The 14,308-nt window shown below is 46.5% G+C and overlaps 1 protein-coding gene across 1 annotated transcript in view; it reads left to right on the forward strand.

The window, feature by feature from the left end:
- Positions 1 to 1,699: 1,699 nt before the first annotated feature.
- LOC126427153 (poly [ADP-ribose] polymerase tankyrase-1-like) overlaps positions 1,700 to 14,308 on the forward strand; it is a 66,382-nt gene continuing 53,773 nt past the window's right edge. The window contains exon 1 of the mRNA XM_050089378.1: positions 1,700 to 1,787. The gene's annotated coding sequence lies outside the window, so the exon portion shown is untranslated. The remainder of the gene's footprint in view (positions 1,788 to 14,308) is intronic.

Below are 14,308 nucleotides of genomic sequence, written 5' to 3' on the forward strand. Positions count from 1 at the left end.
TTGAAACGCGTCCCTGTTGGTCTTTGAACATTTTTGAACACATTTTAAATTGATTTATGAATGAGTCATAAGTTGGAATGTGTGCATGGTGTACGTGATGTGTCTGCCAGGAGAATCCTCGTCGCATCTAGAAATAAACTTTCCGCAGACAACAGGGGATGGGGCTATACGAGCTGAAGGGAGTAAAGCCGAACGGATGGATGCCAACCGCTGTCTGATTATGTGGTTGATTGGGTTTGCGAATGATCAGCGTTGTCACAATTACTAGCGAAATCCATAGATTCAGAGTACCAGAATGGAAATAAACGACTGACAGGAATAACAGATGAGAAATATTACGTATTATCTTCTCGGTGGATCCAAGAAAACGAAATTTTGACAGAAAATTTTGACCAGATCGCTACACTAGTAAGGACCAGTAGTACAGTCCCCGGCTAGCAGCCGCCTAAGTTCTATTCTCGAAGTAACGCGGAAAACGTATTGTTAGAAACGTAATAAGGTCAAACGGGAAAATAATCGCTGGATAAATAAACCTGTGATTCTGGCAGGGTTAGTGGAGTTAATCGACGAACAAATTTTGACAGTGGCGGGAATAGCTACAGAATTGGTGATGACAAGATTGTTTGTTAGAACGAGGAAGGAGAAGAAACGGGGACATCACACAAATTATGGAAGAATAAGACGATTCCAAATTTATATAAAAATTTCGTAATACTACTTTTCGATCTCATGCTTGAGAAGCTGGTGCGTATGAATGAAATGTGAAACTATTTCCTAATATAAAGCTTTTTGCTTGTACTAGGCATAATAGGCATATGATATTGTTACTTATTGGATTATATTCTGTCGTGTTATAAAAATGCCATTTGTGCCAAAAGCGTCTCCTATATTTGGTGCGTTACAAAATTGCTACCATATTAGAAAGGCTTATTTTGTTTTATCCAGCAGACAGTGACAAACTAGATGTAATCAGATCGAGAAACCACACCAGCCTTGGGTATTGTTTGTATTAACAACTTTTTTAGTATTGGATAACGACATTTCGATTTTTCATGTAGCAAAACGTTTGACGAACTTTGAGCTAATAGATTCTTTCACAGAAAGGAAAGCACGCCGTGTAAAGCTGTAGCAAGATTAGAGAGAACATTCTAGGAGCTAAGGTTTGAAGAAATGTGTAATTTCTTGCTTATCTCTTGTCAGTATTGGCTTTATATATCCTATATTTAATTTTATGTCACACAAAACAGCAAATTATAAGCTATTAGGCAATAAAGAGTTCAGATTTTCTTAAGAGTCCTTGTTTTCTCGATTACAAATAATCCCATCCGCCATTAATTGTGAGATTTTTTTGAGGCGAGGGCAGGCTGTCAAACCGGCCGACTGGGAGCTGGAGAGGCACCAGAGGACATTTAAATTTCCACTCTTCTGAATATAGTTTGGACATGCGGTAGAAAAAGGCTTTCTGAAGAGGCTTGGCACTGCACTTTGGAATACATTAAGACCAAATAATGTCTTACATTTCCTCGAATACGTATGTTTTATGTTTCAGACTTTTCAGAAAGATGTACGCTTCAAGATGAACATATTTTGAAAATTCGATTTTTCTTTTAACTATTGACCCGGTTCGCAGGTATCGTACATCCGGGGCTGACGCGCAGACCAGTCTGAGCTACAGTGGGCAGTCTCCACGTGACCCGTGTTTACATTCAGTGATTTTGCTGTTTCCCCTTCGTTTACTCTCACGTCAAATGAAAACAAAACGGATATCTGCGACCGGGAGCTGTCAAGTGAGTTAAAACACATTCACATAATTACGGGAGGCTGAAATATGTCATTAGTTTCGGATTTTATTTTATTTCTACCTTTCTGACAGTCAAGCATTAATCGCCTTGCGGAACAATGAAGTTATTTTTGTCTGTTTGCTAAACAAATTGGGCTTTTGTTAACTTTTCCCGCAGAGGCAGTCAATGTATTTGAAACGAAATTTTTAATTCCACAGTACTGGCTCGTTTCAACTGTTCGCTGCATTTCAAGTGCACGTTTTCATTTCCTAGCACGGATGCCATTATGCCATAATAAAGACCCAAACATGATATAATACAGTACTGGTGCTCCAAGAAAATTTACACCCCGAAAACCACACTGAAAAGCTTAATATGAGGTCGAGGTATATTTCATTTGTAATCTGGACATACGAATGTGCCCTTTAAGTATGCATTTTAAATGTGCACATTTTAATATGGTTAACGAAATTCTGATGCTCTTGCAGTATCCTCTGATGTCTTGTTTCTTTTATGACATAATGTATGATCTTTCAATGTTTTACACGTACGCACATACGGGGGCTTCCTACGGCATGATAGCTATCCAAGCGCGGTATCGCCTGCTATCTGCGCTGTCTGGCAACTGCTGAAACGAACCTATTTCTAACAGGTCGCGGGAAAATATTGCGAATGGTGGTTTGAAAAGCGTTACTTTCAAAGTAAATATCCTTTTACGTAAGTTGAGCTATGTGCAAGAATGTACCATGAATTTATCAAATCACGGAGCGTTTGACTCTCATTTAAAAATCAACTCTTCGATGACGAGCCAGTCAGAAGAATTTTGAACCCTGAAGAAAAGACATTTATGTCATTAAAAATATTACTGGCACATATGTGTGATACATCGTAAAGTGTAACACGCGCATAAAAGATCAACAGTATATGCGAAAGCTTAGCTTCTGCTGCAGCTTGAGACCAATATTATTTGTGAAAGCTTTTCTTTTCTTGTAGCAACACTATGTATAGTAATTTAAACTATTAACTTTCCCTGTCTGTGTGTTCGTCCTACTTAACAGTGGTGTTGCTGTTGGCTGACTCCATCCCCTGTCCTATGGTCTGAATATCCGCTGTCATCGGCTGGCGAGATCACGTGACATGAGCTACGAACCGCTTACAAAAGCTCATCGAAATCTCGATTTCAATTATTCGGAAAGTAACATGTGGTGTCTAGTGGAATTCCAATGTGTGCTGTCGTAATACGAAGATACGGAGCGTACATGTTGCTGCACATCAAAGATACTTCCAAATCAATTGTATGCCCATGTATAAAACTATAACCATTCAAACGATTGATAAGGAAAAATATACTGTCACCCGGAAGAAAGTGTATTTTTAACCGGGAAATCCGGGAATTTTTTTCCTTGTCCATGTATACACCCTGATTAAATTCGTTTTGAAGACAAAGTTTAGTGCGTAGCCTCGCCTTGAAATGAAACGTACTTTTTTTTAAAAGGGATAAAAAGTAGCACGATGGTCGGGTTAGGAACTACAGAGCGGTCACACACAACCAGCGGGTGTTTAAAGGAAATAGGAAGCCCGGGATCACAGGTGGTGGACAAGCTTGTCATTGTTTCACAATTTTAGTTTCACTCAAAACAGACTTTGTTATAAACTTCCGTTCGGACATTCGCCCTCTTACTGATGCAATATAAAAAATTTCACTGTAACTGAATTGCATAAACACGAAATAGAATCATATTTTGCATTCGCAACCAAAACATGGATAGCAGGCACGGTGAATAACCAATCATAAACAATCGTTCTTGTTTAACCGTATCTCAAAAGGCTAGTAACGGTATACACTTCCAACCCAAAGTTACACAGCCACATAATACCACAAGTTCATTAAAAAAACAAAGATCTTAAAGATTAGTAAAACTGAACTTCCCACATAAAGGTCCACAGTGAACATGCTTATACTAAACATGCAAAGTGGGCCAGCCAAGGTCGCAAAACTGGCACACAGGAACAATGAGTTGCACATACACAAATAATTAACACAAGTGTTGAATAAGAATAGCTAGTAATAACTTGTAAAATGACTTACAGAAACGCTAATATTGACAAAGTGGCCTCACTCAACTTTAGAGAACAGCGTTAAGGCCCACAGCAGTATTTGGAAGCAATAGCGCTGCGGCAGGCAGGCAGTCCGAGCCTTCACTCCCCACGGCTTCTGCAAGGGCCCACTAGCAGGCGGTATATATATATATATATATATATATAGCCCGACCGGCCTCACAGTGAGTGGTCCTGACGAGAATCCAAAACCCTACCGACGCCACGAAACGAGCAGACTCAACAAATGGCCTGCAGCACAAATAGACTGCAACGAAAACAAGGTCAAATCACAGCCACACTTGAATATATAATAAGCTTGCCCCCAAATTCTTGTGGAGCAATACTCTAAAGTACCCGTCTCCCAGTAAATTAGCTGGAAACTTAAGAGATCACTTCCAGTTGCCTTGAGGCACTTTCAGCATCAAATAAACATACCAAATCCTGCCGTGACAAATGATTAAACCATTAACTGTACGGCTGCCGGGCGCCTACACAACGGCAACCAGTCCCCAAGCGGCCAGTATGGCCTAAAACAAAAGTTGCATGAAAACCACTTAAAACACTCACTCCACAGACGATGAGAAGCGAAATGAGGAACATCAGCCTCCTTAAAACAGCCACTGTGGAACCAAGTTGAGAACCATCTCCAGCAGCTAGCCATGCCGCAGTAAGTTTCAACAACCGTCCCAGTTAAAGGCAGAATAACTTGGAGCTTGCAAGTTAAGAGCTGGGAAGCTGTTCAGCGTGAGACGACAATTCCACAAAAAACTCGCACGTCGAGGCGCCCAGTGATCGCCACCGTACATCCGGCGCGACAAAAGACGAGCGCGGCGAGGCCGTGCACCACGGTTAAGCCGTCGCCACACGGACCGTGCTGTCGAACGTGAACGTTGAGCGTGCCGAGTTCAACGCGCTGCTGAACGCTCAGCGACGATGCGACTTGTCCACACGGTACGTGGGCCCCAACGTGGTATATGCGATCGCAACGCACTCCAGCGGCAGTCGAGGGATGTTTCTAGTTCGTAAATCACACTGTTTACTCAGTGGGCGCGCGTAAAATTCCCACGTTAGCTCTATTAAAACGCACGTTTCCTCCATCGTCCACGAAAAGGGAAGTACCGTGTCCAATCAATAAGGACACAGGCTTATGAAAGTTGCATTACAAACAGTGCGGTACAAATTTGGAATACTTCTCCGCATAAGATAAAACATTCCCACATTTTAGTACAACCCCAAGATCAGTCTTACTTAATCACGGTTCCTACCCAGTAGCAAAAGCTTTCCAACATGTGAATTACGAAGCGTAAAAGAAAAAGGAGCAAAATAGCTTTACACAAGTAGCGCAAGCTGTCTTGTAGATTAAGCCAATCGAACAGTCACCGCTCAGAAAAAGGTGAACTTATATTTACATAACATGAAATATTATAGCATATACTTATATTAAACTAATAATAAAGTATCAGAACCTAATAGAAAAGCGAATGTTAGGAAATAAAATTTAGAAATGTCAAGACGCGGCCCAACCAACAAACAATACTAGACAATGACGCTGCTCGTTGCGCTAGACCAACAACAGATCCATAGTAGGCAATGATAGTATGTTACCCCTTGCAGAAAACCTTATCGTAGATATGTTACTAATTAAAGTTTAATTATATCAAATTTAACCAAGAATAATGCGTTCTCGGTGGATTTTGAGTGTGTCGCTGCCTTCAAATAGCCTACTCTCATAAGACGCAAGTTACAACAATTCTTTTGCCACGAATATATTTCTCATTATTTTATTGCAATGAACCACACAGTCAACAACGGGTTTTCCAGTGATTCTCAATGTGCTGGTGCTCAGGAACGGCATACATACATATAAGCTTGAAATGAATGCCAATATGGCGCCTCACAACTCTGTAATGTATGGACACGGCGTGCGTGTGACGTAGGTGGCGTTGTGACATCTCATTGGTCAACGCTCAGAATATCTGACATGCCAGATACTGCTCTGCACGTTCGGAAAGACTCCAGAACGTGCTATTCCACGCTATGACGTCAGAAACTCGGCACGCCCAACGTTGGGGTGCACGGTCCGTGTGCCGACGGCTTTAGGGACGCCGGTTGGCTTTCAACGCGAGCTGGCTCGACCAGCGCCGACCGGAGACTCTTCCGTCACACGGGATATCGATATCGGCGATGGAAGGGCGCCACGGCCCACAAACAGTAGACGGGTAGGATTGACAGCAGCGAGGGGAGGCGTGAAGTGCAGCAGTCTCTGGGAAACGTTCTGCAGATGGCCTCAGACTGCAACGGACACACCGTGTGTCGTCGTCGTTTGTTCCCCTAGCGCTGTAGTGTGATCGGGATCGCCACAAAATCGTCGTCATTTGTCGCCCGGTTCATTTCTCATTTTTCTTGTCGATTGTGATTACGTGAATTGAATCGTTGTGATCACGATGATGCTTCACAAAGAATTGAAAAGTACTTTAAAGAAACGTGCAATATTTTTTATGAAATATACTAAACACCTTTGCAATTAATAAAAAATGATTTCGTCTTTCGAAAGGAAATGAAAGAACCAGCCCACTCCCTGCGTGAATACTATGGGTCCCATAATACGAAAACATAGGGCTAATAAAAGTTTAATTTATTTTTTATGAAAAATTACGTAATTTCTTGTTTAACATAAATTCTGGATTGATTGTTTTATCACAAATACTCGGTGTTAACGATGAATAAAAACAAAATCTGTATACTGTTTTCAGGGATCCGTTGGATAACTCAGTGAACAAAATCGTGTGAGAAAGTCGGATAAATTCGACGAAATACCAACTTATTTACAAACTCACGATAGTGTCACCTCGGTAAAGCTAACAAAATTCACTTTTGAGTCTCGCGTGCAGTAAATTACGCGAAGCATGTTTTGCTGTAGGAATACACCTATAAATAGGATAATTCGCTTCATTCCGTAAAAAATACTAAATTTATTAAATAGTAATGTAAAGTATAACAACGTACATCCTTTTTCACAAGAAAGGTGTTTGTTCTTCCCTACTTTCAAACATGAGTTCTGAACACAGACGACGGCTAGTTGACCGGAACTGCTATCTGAAGATTCGTCGAAATCGTGTCGGTTAATGACGACAAACCTAAAATGAAATTCATAAATTGCGACTTAAAGGCGTGAATGAGCAGCAGTGAGTGAGACGTGAGGAGAGTCGGCGACGCCCTGGAGGCCAGCGGTGTCCAGCCTGGAGTCCAGCAGGAGGAGGGAGGGAGGGACTCGTCCTGCGGGCCACCCTCTGTGTACGGGGGCGTCTCACGAGTCTGCTAAACTCCGACGAAAGAGCGCAACATTTTTTTTGGCGCTTTCGCAAGTGTGATTATTCCAAAGGTGGCGTGAAGAATTTCAACGGTGCACATCTTACAGTTCACAGAATTGGTCAGTGTACCGAATGCGACTGAAAATGGAGAGAAAGTTTCGTGCTGTTGTTAAACTTTTTCTTTCATTAGGAGGGTTGGGCTGCCGCACAAATCAAAACAGAATTGGATCGAGTTCCCGCGGAGTGTGCAGCATCACTGAACATACGGTAATGCAGGGGCGCCAAATAAAAGTTGGACTGCCGAGACGGTATGCATTTCAAGTGTGTGTGTGTGTGTGTGTGTGTGTGTGTGTGTGTGTGTAATGTCCTACACGGGTAATGGGGTATTTGAGCGTTTTCGGGAATTTGTATTGAATGATGGTCATTTTACGCGCTTAACATGCTTCCTTTCCTCCTTAGTATCAGTATTGTTCTATAGAAATTGTATTAATTATAAACGGTTACGTGCGCAGTGTCGTGTTATTAAAGAAAGCAAGAAAGCCAGCTGGGCTGCTTTCACAAGCTCGTTCAACAGTTTTACTCCTTCTGTTGTCTGGGGTAGCCTGCGCCGGCTATCTGGCACTAGGTCCACTCACCAGTTTCTGGCTTGACGGTCGCGAATGACGTCCTTGTGGCCCCTGAGGATGTCTCCGATGCCTTCGGCCGCTTTTTCGCAGAGGTTTCGAGCTCCGCTCATTACCACCCTGCCTTCCTCTCCCGAAAACAGGCAGAGGAGGCAAGGCCACCTAACTTCCGCTCCTCGAATCGTGAAAGTTATAATGCCCCATTCACCATGCGGGAACTCGACAATGCACTTGCCTGGTCACGGTCCTCCGCTCCAGGGCCTGATTCTATTCAGATGCTGAAGAACCTTTCTCCTGCAGGTTTTCTTCTTCGTACTTATAGTCGCATCTGGATTGAGGGTCATGTTCCCCTGGAGCGAGTCTATTGTTGTCCCGATCCCTAAGCCGGGGAAGGACAAGCACTTGCCTTCCAGTTATCGACCCATCTCGCTTACCAGCTGTGTCTGTAAAGTGATGGAGCGAATGGTTAACTCCCGTTTGGTTTGGCTGCTCGAGTCTCGACGCCTACTTACCAATGTACAATGTGGATTTCGTAGGCGCCGCTCTGCTGTTGACCATCTGGTTACCTTGTCGACCTTCATTATGAATAACTTCTTGCGGAAGCGCCCGACCGCGGCTGTGTTCTTTGATTTGGAGAAGGCTTACGACACCTGTTGGAGGGCGGGCATTCTCCGCTCCATGCATACATGGGGCCTTCGCGGTCGCCTCCCTCTTTTTATTCGTTCCTTTTCAATGGCTCGACAGTTCTGGGTACATGTGGGTTCTGTCCTGTCAGACGCCTTTCGCCAGGAGAATGGGGTGCCACAGGGCTCAGTTTTGAGAGTCGCTCTCTTCGCCATAGCAATCAATCCAATAGTGGATTACCTCCCACCTGATATATCAGGCTCCCTTTTCGTGGACGATTTTACCATCTATTGCAGCGCACAGCGGAGATGTTTCCTGGAGCGCTGTCTTGACCGTCTTTACTCCTGGAGTGTCGCCAATGGCTTCCGTTTTTCTGCCGAGAAAACGGTCTGTATTAACTTCTGCCGCTACAAAGCGTTTCTCCTGCCGTCCTTACGACTCGGTAAGGACTTATCTGGTCGCCACATGTTTCATATTTGGCTGCCCGTTGTATCCGTTCTCTAAATGTCATCCGTGTTCTCAGTAGAATGTCGTGGGGAGCGGATCGAACCGTCCTGCTTCGTCTATATCGGTCGAAGGTCCGTTCAAAGCTGGATTATGGGAGCTTCGTGTACTCCTCTGCACGGCCATCCATCTTACGCCGCCTCAACTCTATACAACACCGGTCCCCCAGGGGCTCAGCATTCATTTGCTGAGTACGGACTTGGCGACCCCGGGGTCCTGAGCTGGGGACTGGTCAGCGCCGCCAGTCTCCTGTCACCGTAACCCCCGGACATGATTCAGCAACCACCGCATGGCGCGGCGGTGGAATGTTGTGTGCTGCGGGGAATGGTAATCTTAGCTTGACCGCCTGGATTGCGAGGAAGGTAAACCTCTATAAAAACCCCTCAATCTTACGGTGTGCTGCGCGCCTATAAGATGCATGGCTGTTGGGGTGGAACAGTCGCAAGCGGGCAACCTCTGGGGCACCTGCCGCGCCCCACTTGTATAAGGCTTACCTAGGCACGCGGGGCTCTGTCTAGGTGGACTTCTAGTTCCCTAGCTGCTCGTGGGACCGAGATGGAACCCTCGAACTTTTATTCTTCTCCTGCCAGCGGAAAGGGTGGACCGCTGGTGGGTTGTAACACCCAATCCAACAAGAGGGCTCGTGTAGCCAGTCCTCCTGATTCAGGTAGTAGTAACAGAACGCATGCTGCTTCGCAGAATGTGTTTTTCATAATTTAAAGATGGGAGTTTTGAAAAAGTTTCTCCATTTTATATACAGAAGGGCTTAGAAGGTATTGCTGGCACATTAAAATCTGTAAAGCGCTTGCGAAATGGCACCTTGTTGGTTGAAACATCTAGCTTCCAGCAAGTCCAGAACCTTCAGAAGGCACAATTTCTTGGGGAGTTTGCGATAGAGACAGAATTTCACATCACCTTGAACTACAGCAAGGGTGTTGTGACTTGCAGAGATATCGTTGACATTCCCCAATACGAACTGAAGGCTGAATGGTCCCGGGAAGGAATTGTCGACGTGCAACACATTATGAAACGGGTGGATGGTGCTCTCATAAAGACTGACTCATTTATCCTTACATTTAACACCACCAAATTGCCAGAGCATGTGAAGGCAGGTTTCCTACGTCTCAGTGTACGGCCTTATTACCCCAACCCCATGCGGTGTTTTAAATGCCAACACTTTGGACACACTACTCTCGGCTGTAGAGGGGAAGCCACTTGCAGGAATTGTGGTAAATCCGCCCATGAGGGAGTTGGTTGCTCCTCTCCTCCCAAGTGTGTCAACTGCTCTGGGGATCACCCTGTGTGGAGTAGGGTATGCAGAGTTTTCCTTGAGGAACGGAAGATCCAGGAACTAAAAACTACAAAACGCATCCCATATGGTGAGGCGAAGAAAATCTAAAAGTCCATGCAGCCGCCCACGTTCGCTGCTTCCTTTTCTTCCGTTCTCAAACAACCAGTCTTGAAAACTGATGCCGCTACACAAACGGAGGTTGCTACTGTCAGCACTAGCACCTGCGCTTGTCAATGTACGTTTGCTGCTGCCGTTCCTGTGAAGCCTGCTGCTCCCCCCCGGCCTTCTGACCAGGCCGTGGTAGCTGACATCATGGAACTTCCTGCCCCTTCCCGGGGCCAGTCTTGTGCACTGCCCAGTGCTGCTACACCCCCTACTGCTTCTGAGGTTTTGGCTCCAATGCCACCTCAGTCCAGAACACCGAAGCCAAAGACGAAGACTCGCCCACTAAAGGAGACTGCAGTTATACAGTCTCCTGATGTGGATGTCATTCTCTCTGACGTCTCTCTCGACTCCTCTTCTGAGGCGATGTAGGTTGATGTCAGACTGGGGCAATCATCTCGCCCCAAAACTGAGCCTCCACCTGTTGTGGGCTCTGCTCCCCAACAGAAAGTGAGAATGAAGGTACTCCCACCCTTATAGATGGCTCCCATTATACAGTGGAACATGGATGGATTCCGGGCACATGTGGAGGAACTGAACCTCCTAGCACGGCAACGTCCCCTGTGCTTGTGTTTACAGGAAACGCATTTAAAACCATCTGATGCCCCTGTACCAAGGGGCTATACGTCATATCGCAAAGATGACCTGACTGGAGAAAGGGCCAAAGGCGGAGTCGCTGTGTTTGTCAATAATGACCACCACTCCTCTGCTCTCCCCCTGGATACTGACCTGCAAGCAGTTGCAGTTGAAATTCATTCACCTCGGAGGCTTACCGTTTGCTCCCTTTATTTACCCCCTCTGGATGCAATGACCTTAGACGCTCTCACAGATCTTATCGACCAACTCCCCCGCCCATTTCTCCTCCTGGGAGACTTCAATGCCCATCATGCCCTGTGGGGCTCCACTTCTCTTTGCGCTCGAGGTCGAATTTTGGAGAGCCTCCTAACATCTCAAGTGTTGTGCATCCTCAACACAAGTACTCTGACTCATTTCTCTACTGCTACAGGGTCATTCTCAGCCATTGACCTATCTTTCTGCTCTCCAACCCTCACCGACTCTGTTCACTGGGAGGTCATTGACGACCTTCATTCCAGCGATCACTTCCCTATCCGCATTCATTTCCTGGATAGTGTATCACTGGAGCAGCGGCCACCATCGTGGATGATTGGCAGGGCTAACTGGCCACTGTTCACTCGGTTGGCTGTCTTTGACCGCCACAATAACGTACAGGAATGGGTGGATCACATCACGCTTGTGGTCCATCATGCTGCTGACCTGTCCATACCACAGTCTTCTGGCACTCTTAAGCGGCGCCTTGTGCCTTGGTGGACAGAAGAGTGCCGTTCAGCCATCCGGGTCAGGCGTGCGGCTCTTCACCGATTTAAATGCCGCCCAACAGCGGTCAATCTTACCGCCTTTCGAATCACGAGAGCCAGGGCACGCCGTGTCATTACAGGGAGCAAGAAAAGGTCATGGCAGGAGTTCCTGGACTCGTCAACCGTTCCACTTGTTCCACAAGAGTATGGGAAGCCATCCGGAGGATTTCCGGTAAACACAGCCGTTTACCAATAGCTGCTGTCCTGAACCAGGGATGCCTCCAAACGACACCCAGAGCCATTGCTCAGACGCTGGCAGAGCATTTTGCACAAAGTACTGCCACTGCAGATCAGGATCCAGCGTTTCGTCGCTACCGTGCGACTGTCGAAACAGCGATCTTGGACTTTCGGTTGAACAGTTCTGAGGCCTAAAATTGCCCTTTCTCCATGTGGGAACTTGAATCGGCACTTACTGAGACTTCTGACACTGCACCAGGTTACGACCGCATCCGGTACTCCATGCTTCGACATCTGCCAGCGGCGCCAAAGGAAATCCTCCTCGAATGTTTTAATCTCGTATGGCAGACTGGTGTTCCCCACCTCGTGGAGGGAGGCAATTCTCATCCCTCTCCTCAAACCAGGAAAGGACCGCACATGTCCCGGTAGTTATCGTAGTATCGCCTTGACAAGCTGTGTCGGAAAGACCCTGGAACGGATGGTTAACCGTCGTCTGGTCTGGCTGCTAGAGACCTGACAGCTCCTTAGCGCTTTCAGTGTGGATTCCGAAAATTTCGGTCCACGGTCGACAACCTGACCCTCCTAGAGGCGGCTATTCAGCAGGCTTTTCTCTGTCAGCATCACTGTATCGGTATCTTCTTTGATATCAGTAAGGCGTATGATACTACTTGGAGACACTGTATTCTTGCACAAATGCATCAATGGGGATTTCGTGGCCGCCTCCCGATTTTCATCCGGTCTTTCCTGTCTCAGCGGTTTTTTCGGACCCGCGTTGGTAACACACTGTCTGATCGCTTTGAGCAAGAGAACGGTGCCCCCAGGGCAGTGTTTTAAGTGTTACCCTCTTTGCCATAGCCATCAACAGTATAACGTCTACGGTGAGGAGTTCAGTACAGTGCTCCTTATTTGAAGACTTTGCTGTTTTCTGTTCCTCCTCCAGTGTTGCAACCGTGAGCCGTCAGTTGCAGCTAACAGTGCGGCGGTTAGAGGAGTGGGCTGCAAAGACGGGTTTTCGGTTTTCTGCCGAAAAGTGTGTTTGTGTTCATTTTAATCGTTCTCGTCATCTTTTTACTTTGCCTGCCTTGCATATGGGGGATACTGTCCTACATTTTAGAGACAGTGCGGTTTCTTGGCCTAATTTTTGACTCCAGGTTGTCATGGCTGCCACACCTACGTGACTTGAAAGCCAGAACGCTGAAGGCACTGAACATCCTCAAGTGCCTCAGCCACAGGCCTTGGGGCGCGGACAGGGCGCGTCTCCTACAGTTTTATGCGTTCACGGCTGGACTACGGGTGCACAGTATATGGGTCAGCGAGGCCATCTTATTTGCGGAGCCTTGACACTGTTCACCATGCTGGGATCCGACTGGCCACGGGTGCTTATCGGACCAGTCCCGTACCCAGCCTCTGTGCTGAGTCTGGCGAACCGCCACTTACCATCCGGTGGCAGCTCCTGCTGGTGCGCCAGGCTTGTAAGTTTCTTGCAGCTCCCAGATCGCCTGCTCACCATCTTGTTGCCCATCCATCTCTGGACCGCCTTTTTTCCCGCCGTCCCCGGGCTACGTTGCCGTTTGGGATCCGTGTGCAACGTGTACTAGAGTCCTTCGGTGTGGAGTCTGTACAACCCCAAATTCAAGGTTTTAACCGCCTGCCACCCTGGTTACTGAAGAGGCCTGGAGTGATTTTAGATTTATTGCAGTACAAGAGAGATTGCACTCCTGCTACCGTTTTTAATGCAGCATTTTCTGCCATTTTATCTGAGCACCACGACTATGTAGCTGTTTTTATGGATGGGTCGAAACAAGAGGATTCTGTTGGTTGCTCAGTTGTTTTTCCATATCGTGTCCTCAAGGTCCGACTGCCTCAGACTTTTACTGTCTTTGATGCAGAATTGTTTGCGATCCTGCGGGCACTGGAGCACATGAGACATTCTTCCTCTCCTAAATTTCTTGTCTGTTCCGATTCACTCAGTGCCCTTCACTCATTGCAACGTTTCTATCTGGCAGACAAAATTGTCCAGACCATCCAGGATGCCCTCTTCCAACTACAGCGACTGGGGAAGGTTGTAGCTTTCTGCTGGGTTCCGGGGCATGTTGGCATTGCTGGGAATGAAAGGGCAGATCTTGCAGCCAAGGAGGCGTGTCTCGCCCCACAAGTATCTCAGTGTGCTATCCCCTTGCACGCACTCACCTCGCTGTTGAGCTCACGGGTCATGCGTCGGTGGGAGGATGAGTGGCTGGAAGTGACTGACAATAAGCTCCGTATAGTCAAGCCCACAACGCGTGTGTGGTGTACTTCCTTTCAGCCCCATCGACGGGACGAGGTTCTTCTCACTCGGCTTCGAGTAGGCCACAGCCCT

The sequence above is a fragment of the Schistocerca serialis genome, chromosome 11, assembly GCF_023864345.2.
Source record: "Schistocerca serialis cubense isolate TAMUIC-IGC-003099 chromosome 11, iqSchSeri2.2, whole genome shotgun sequence".
Taxonomy (NCBI): Eukaryota; Metazoa; Arthropoda; class Insecta; order Orthoptera; family Acrididae; genus Schistocerca; species Schistocerca serialis.